Source organism: Macaca mulatta, chromosome 17 (genome assembly GCF_049350105.2).
Source record: "Macaca mulatta isolate MMU2019108-1 chromosome 17, T2T-MMU8v2.0, whole genome shotgun sequence".
In the NCBI taxonomy this organism is placed as follows: Eukaryota; Metazoa; Chordata; class Mammalia; order Primates; family Cercopithecidae; genus Macaca; species Macaca mulatta.
Genome location: NC_133422.1, coordinates 75,865,313 through 75,872,235, shown reverse-complemented (window position 1 = coordinate 75,872,235; position 6,923 = coordinate 75,865,313). Strand labels below are relative to the sequence as shown.

The 6,923-nt window shown below is 33.3% G+C and overlaps 1 long non-coding RNA gene across 1 annotated transcript in view; it reads right to left on the bottom strand.

Annotated features, from left to right (window-relative positions):
• Positions 1-212: 212 nt before the first annotated feature.
• Positions 213-6,923, bottom strand: part of LOC106994315 (uncharacterized) — a 53,597-nt gene continuing 46,886 nt past the window's right edge. Inside the window, exons 4-5 of the long non-coding RNA XR_013407690.1 lie at positions 2,187-2,486; positions 213-393 (exon numbers count right to left, since the gene is read on the bottom strand). This is a non-coding gene — a long non-coding RNA (uncharacterized LOC106994315). The remainder of the gene's footprint in view (positions 394-2,186; positions 2,487-6,923) is intronic.

Below are 6,923 nucleotides of genomic sequence, written 5' to 3'. Positions count from 1 at the left end.
AGTTGTATTAACCATAGTTACAATGTTGCACATTAGATCTCTAGACTTATCTATGCTACATATCTACTATTTTGACCTCCATCTCCTCATTTTCATGCCCTTCCTCCCAACCTCCACTACTGATAACCACTGTTTTATTGTCTATCTCTGTATATTTGAAATTCTTTGTTTCCCAGATTCCACATATATGTGAGATAATGCATTACCTTTGAGTTTCTGACTTATTTCACCTATAATGCCCTCCAGATTATCCACAGTGTGGCAAATGGCAGTATCTCCTTCATTTTTAAGGCTGAATAATATTTATTGATTATATATAGCACATTTTCTTTATCCGTTGGTCCATCTGTGATCATTTAAGTTGTTTCCATATCTTGGCTATCATGATTAATGCTGCAATGAACATGAAAGTACAGATATCTTTACCATAGTGATTTCATTTCCCTTGCATATATAAGCATAAGAAGGATTGCTGCGTCATATGGCAATTCTATTTTAAACCTCTTTAGGAATCTCCATGGTCTTTTTCATAAGGGCTGTACCAGTCTACCTTCCCACCAACAGCATATGAGGGTTCCCTTTTCTCCACAACCTTGCCAACATTTGTCTTTTCTTGTCTTTTTGATAATAGCCATCCTAATGGTGTGAGGTAATAGCTTATATTGGTTTTAATTTCCATGTGCCTTATGATGCATGAGGTTAAATGCCTTCCATAAACCTGCTGGCCATTTTTATGTCTTCTTTGCAGAAATGTCAGTTCATATCCTTAGCCCATTTTTTAACTAGGTTATTTGTTTTCCTGCTATTGAGTTTTAAGAGTTCTTTATAAATTTGTGGTATTAGCCTCTTATTGTATATATGATTTACAAATATTTTTTCTAAATCCATAGGATGCTTTTCATTTTGTGGACGATTTCCTTTGCTGTGGAGAAGCTTTTTAGTTTTATGTAGTCCTATTAATTTAGTTTTGCTTTTGCAGTCTGAGTTTTTTGTGTGACATCCAAAAAATCATTACAAAGCCAATGTAAAGAACTTCCAAAAAGATTGTTCCAAACAGTAATATGTAATTACTAGTAGTATTTTAACTAACTTTTGGGAGAAATTGAGTGTGATGGCCTATCTACAGAAATAAGATTGGGAGAATATATCAGAGAGTAAATCCATTTCAAGATAGTTATTGCTTTATTTATCAAATCCTAGAGATGAAAATAATACAGTCTATAATTATTTCAAGTCTCTGTATATGCCACATATATTATATTTATCTGCTTTTCTTAAGCATCCTAAAAAGTTAATATTCTATGACCCATTTACATGTGAAAAAAAGTGAGTTTCAGAAATTAGGTAATTTTTTTTCCTAAATCACAAGGCAGTGGTAATGGAGGATTCAAGATAGAAGAACCAGATAAAAATTAGCAAGAATGTAGAGGAAATCAATAACACCATCCGTCAACAGTATCTAATTGACATTTACAGAACACTCAGAACACTACATGTTATAATAACAAAATATATAATCTTTTAAAGCACTAATGAAACATATACTAAAACAGGTCATATTCTTGGCCATAAAACACACTTCAACAAATTTAAAAATTATAGTCCTACAGAGCATGTTCTAACCACCATAAAATCAAACCAGCAATTGAAAAAAAAAAAAGAAAGAAAAATCTCTAAACACTTGAAAATAAACAATATGCTTTTAAAAAATTATATGCATCAAATTAAGTAAAATAAACTAAAAATACAATATATCCAAACTGATGAAACACAATTTAAGCAGTGCTGAGAGGAAAATTAATAGTATTAAATGCTTACATTAGAAAATAGAAAATATCTCCAATAAATAATCTAAACTCCTATCTCACGAACCTAGAAAAAGAAGAGCAAAATAAGCCATGAGCAAGCAGAAGGAAGGAAACAATAAAAGAAAGAACAGACATAAATGAAATAAAAAACAGAAAAGTAATAAATAAAATCAGTGAAACAAAAATCTGGATTTTTGAAAAGTTCAATAAAATTGGAAATATCTAGCACCGTTCATGAGAAATAAAATAAAAAGCTTACAAATTAGTAATATCAGAAGTAAGGGCTATAACTGCAGACAAGTGCTGACATCAAAAGACGGATAAGAGAAGGTAATGAACAACTATATTACAGTTCAAAGAACTGCAAGCCTCTCATACCTTATTTAAGAAAGAGTCTCGGCTGGGCGCAGCGGTTCACGTCTGTAATTCCAGCACTTTGGGAGGCCAAAGCGGGCAGATCACCTGAGGTCAGGAGTTCGAGACCAGCCTGACCAACATGGAGAAACCCCATCTCTACTAAAAATACAAAATTAGCCGGATGTGGCAGCACGCACCTGTAATCCCAGCTATACGGGAGGCTGAGGCAGGAAAATATCTTGAACCCGGGAGGCGGAGGGGTTGTGGTGAGTGGAGATCACGCCACTGCACTCCAGCCTGGGCAACAAGAGCAAACTCCGTCTGAAAAAAAAAAAAAAAAGGAATTGCTAAAAACCCAAAGACAACAGGGGAGACATAAACAAGAATGCTAGAGGGAATTTTAGCCTTGTATACTACAGGTACAGTAAATATAACACCTCACATTCACAGTAATTCAAAACATATTTAAAAAACCTTCCCTAATTAGAGAACAGCATTTTATTATTCTGTTTAGAATCACAGGAGATGAATGCGGAGGGGAAAAAGCTCACTAGCTAGGATAGAAGATGAGATGAGCTTCTACAAGAAGCTCTGCTTTCATTTCTCTCCTGGTATATTTTATTTATGAGGCATCATTAATACATATTAGGAGTCAGTTTTACACAAGATAATCTGAGGGGGAAAAAACACTATTTCTTGAAGAAAAATGGCCTCATTTGTTATCCAGTGTTTTATTATTATTTTCTTGTCAGAGAACAAATTGAAAATTTTAGTCTATTTTCCCTTATACACAAAGGTATCATCTTTACTTTATGCCATATTTTGAAATATCATGGAGTTACTTCCTTGATTCAAATTTCTCCTGAGCATGTCAGGTTGCTCAATTTTACTTTAATTATTTCAATAATTTAATATTTACTGGTTTGGGAAATAATACTTTAATTTCAAACCAAAGGAAATGCAATACTGCACAAATTTCTAGATGGTCAATACCAATCCAAAATGTTGCACTTAAATTATTTACTATAGAAATTGCTTTAACTCTTCCATGGCTTCTGGTACAGTCTTTAGGACTCTGTTGATTGCTCAACTATTCAGAGTTCTTTGTAAAGTTCATTCACTATCATGTAGTCTTGGTCTTAACGTAACGTCATCATTGACTAGGAATATACCTCTTCTCCTATATGATTTTATTCACTTATTTGAAACACTTCTAACATTGAAAAACTAGGCTCACATCCCAACATGTTCACACAGGAGACTCATATTTCTCTGAGAAGCGTCAGTAAACACGTATTCAATAACTTTAGTATTTATCACATTTAGGTGACATCTGTGTCTACTTGCACTTGATTTTGAGCTCCTTGAGGCTTGGTTCATATATTAGTCTCCACATTCTCAGTGCATAGTATAATACCTAACCTGTGCTGAGACTCAATGAACAACAAGCATGTTAAAAAATAACCAGTAAATAAATGAATCAATGTGAGATTAACATGACATCCATCTCATTTATTCAGCAAAAAAGAATCACACACTTTCCATATGGCAGGCAAAGGCTGATTATACAAGTGTTAAAAAAAAAAATACAGACATTTTTGTGTTGCATGTACTTTAATTGTATTTGCCTAAAAATGTTGTATCTATTATAATTTAAAGGTCAGCCAACATTTTAACTTTTTAAATGTAATTAAAAAGATGCTATTAATCATGTTCCTAGAGTCGATTTTCCACTCTTGGGATTGCAGCAGAAGACGCAAGGACATTTGGGTATATGGTCCTGAAACATTCGATAGCAGAGTGGTTAATCTGTGAGTCTGAGATCTGGACTCTGCTATGTATCACCTGTAGGGCCTGGGGCAAATCAGTTCACCTTTCTATGTTTTTCTATGTTTTGATTTCCTCTTTAAAAATGGGGAATAATAATAAGACCTATATAAATGGTTGCCATCAAGCTTCAATAAGTGAATTTATGTGAGTAACAATGGAACAACACCTGGCACATGGTAAGCTCTTGACAAATGTACTCATTATTATTTTTATAAGACTATTTGTCACTAAATGAAAGCATTCTAGTATGACTACTTAATTGAAGTTTAATTTTATGGAGAAAAATGTAGTTTCCTCTTTCTATAAAATGTCTACCCAATAAGTGTGACCATCATTTGTATACATATCTTGCTCCCTTAAATTCCTGTTTCTTGAAAAAATGACTACAAAGATATATCTGAAAAAAATACTGTTGCTTATTTTATTTTGGGCACAGAGGGTCACCGGATTTTATTTATGCATATGTTTTTGGATTTGGTCCTAAGACAATCTTCAAGGGTAAAGAAATACCAAGGTAGTGAGGCTTTTCATAAAAATGTGCAGATGGAATTATTTTGCCTCTCCAAAACCCTAATAAATAAATTTAAATAAACTTTTTGCAGAAGAAGAATAAGCCATATTATAAAGAAGGGAAAAGATTCCATGAGGTACTTAATGTAGTAATGTATATACTATCCTCCACACCTCTTCACCAAATAAGTGTGTCAGTACAATTATTTCTCCATCCAAAGGCTTGTCTGGCATTACCCTTTCAATTGAATCTTAACATGTGTGCACAGATACACTTGTGCACACACACAAACACACAAATTTAATCAACCTGCCTTCTGAATTACCTGTTTACCCTGCAGAAGTTTTATATTATTAAGTGTAAGAAAATGTATTACTGTAGTGCTGTTATTCTCTGTCAAATAGGTTGGTTTATGTGCCATGCATCTTAGCACAAAAAATTGTGCCCAATAATGCTTTGTTGAGCCAAACCTAATTCAAAGTAAATAGAAAAGCTCTTATTGTAGAGATAGAAGTTCAAAGGTCAAGGCTATCTATATAGAGTGCAAGAGTCTGAGTTGGGTATGGCCTAATTTATGTATGGCTTCAGACATTAAAATTTCTTCCTACCCACTCTTGAAACAGCTTTGGGTTTCACAAAATATTCACTTTAAACTTGATTGTTAAAATTAATAATAGCATAATTCTAGTTCAGTCCTTTTAAAGCATAAAATTCTCAGACATTCTATGACAATGCAAAATGGAAAGAAATGGGAATAGAGAATCACAGGAGTTTTATGAGTAATGCCATGTTTCTTTATATTATTTTTATTAAAAATAATAGTTGTAAACACCTGTGAGCTAACAATGATAATGTCTAGATGCCTACAAATGTATCCCTCGAGGTGTCAATAAAATTTAATCACCAGATTATATTGGGGATCTACTGCTGGTCAATTTACTAGGGGACATATTATCACCAGGTGAGTTTTCTTAATTCTCAGTGATTCTAAATCAAATGTCAGCCTCTGTGCCTCTTCCTTAAAACAATTTAATTGTTCTTGCATTTATAACTGTCATCTGAGGCATAGTAAAAAGAAATTTCAACAGAGAAGTGACAATTAGAATATAGCATGTCCTCAAGGATTTTATCCAGAGAGATTCCATTATGTAAATTGCTAACTTTCTTGCCTCTGAATTCAATTCCAAGGCACAAGGATATTCAAAATTAAATCAAGTTGGAGTTATAAAGTGAACTTCCAATACAACTGGCAACTTGAGATTTTTTCCTTCTCTTTCCAAATTCCAAATCTTAATTATTCTCTGTTGTCTTAAAACCTCTTGAGTTCAATATAATCATGTATAATATGTGAGAATTGGCATATACTGACTGCAGGCAGAAAAAAAATGACTTTTCTACTCACTTTACATAAGATAATCTAATTATTTCTTGAAAAGAGCACAATGTGATTGATGATACCTCTTAGGAAAATTTACTAATCTGGAGGAATGTATTTATGCTTTTATTCACAGCAAGGTTTTATATTAAAACATTAAAGAAAATGACAGGTTTTTAAACACTTTTTTCTAAAGATACTCTCAGATCTTTTCTCATCTGTTGTTTCAGGCTCTGCTTTTTAGAATCTCTTCTACAAAGATAAATGTATTGTCTTTGGTACCATCTCTCACTCATTGTTTTTTACTTATGCCCCTTAGATTCTTGTATCTGTGTTGAAACCTATAGTTTGCAACAAAGAAATTTTTTACATGTGGAACATAGAGGGTTTGAGAATTTACTAAAACAAGAAGCAGGCAATTAATTCCCGAGAGGAATTTACATTGAACAAAATACATACTATTAAAAATAATCGCAAAAAACGCGATTATTCTTGCAGCAACCTAATATGAATAATAAATCCAGCTTACTTTAATATAAATTTGTGTACTTATATATCTGTTTATATTTCAGATGGCCTCTAGATAGAAAAAGCGGGTGGTATCCTGAAGCCAGTTCATACAGCCTCACAGAAGCAAATTTTATGCTTCTCTTCCCAACGCCACATTCAGCAATGATACATTTGTTGCTTGAAATTGGTCATAGTTTGTATATTTATACCACAGAAAGCTGCAAACAGCTTCAAATCGGCTTCGGAGAACAGTTGTTGAACATTTACCAGCACACCATTAGTGAAACTATGGGTCAAAACTAACACCCCTATAAACATAATCTTGAAGTTTAATTCTACAGATACCCAGGCCTAACTTTTGAAGGAAAATAGAAGTTAATAAAGACGTGTAACCAATTGTTGTTAATTCTTACAATGTTCCTGCCTCAGCATCCATTTTGAGTACAAGTTTAACTTTCTCCTATGAGAGGCAGGGCTTGGTCACCATCGACAAAGTTTCCAGTTCTACACCACGCTCAAATGGCCCAAGCCT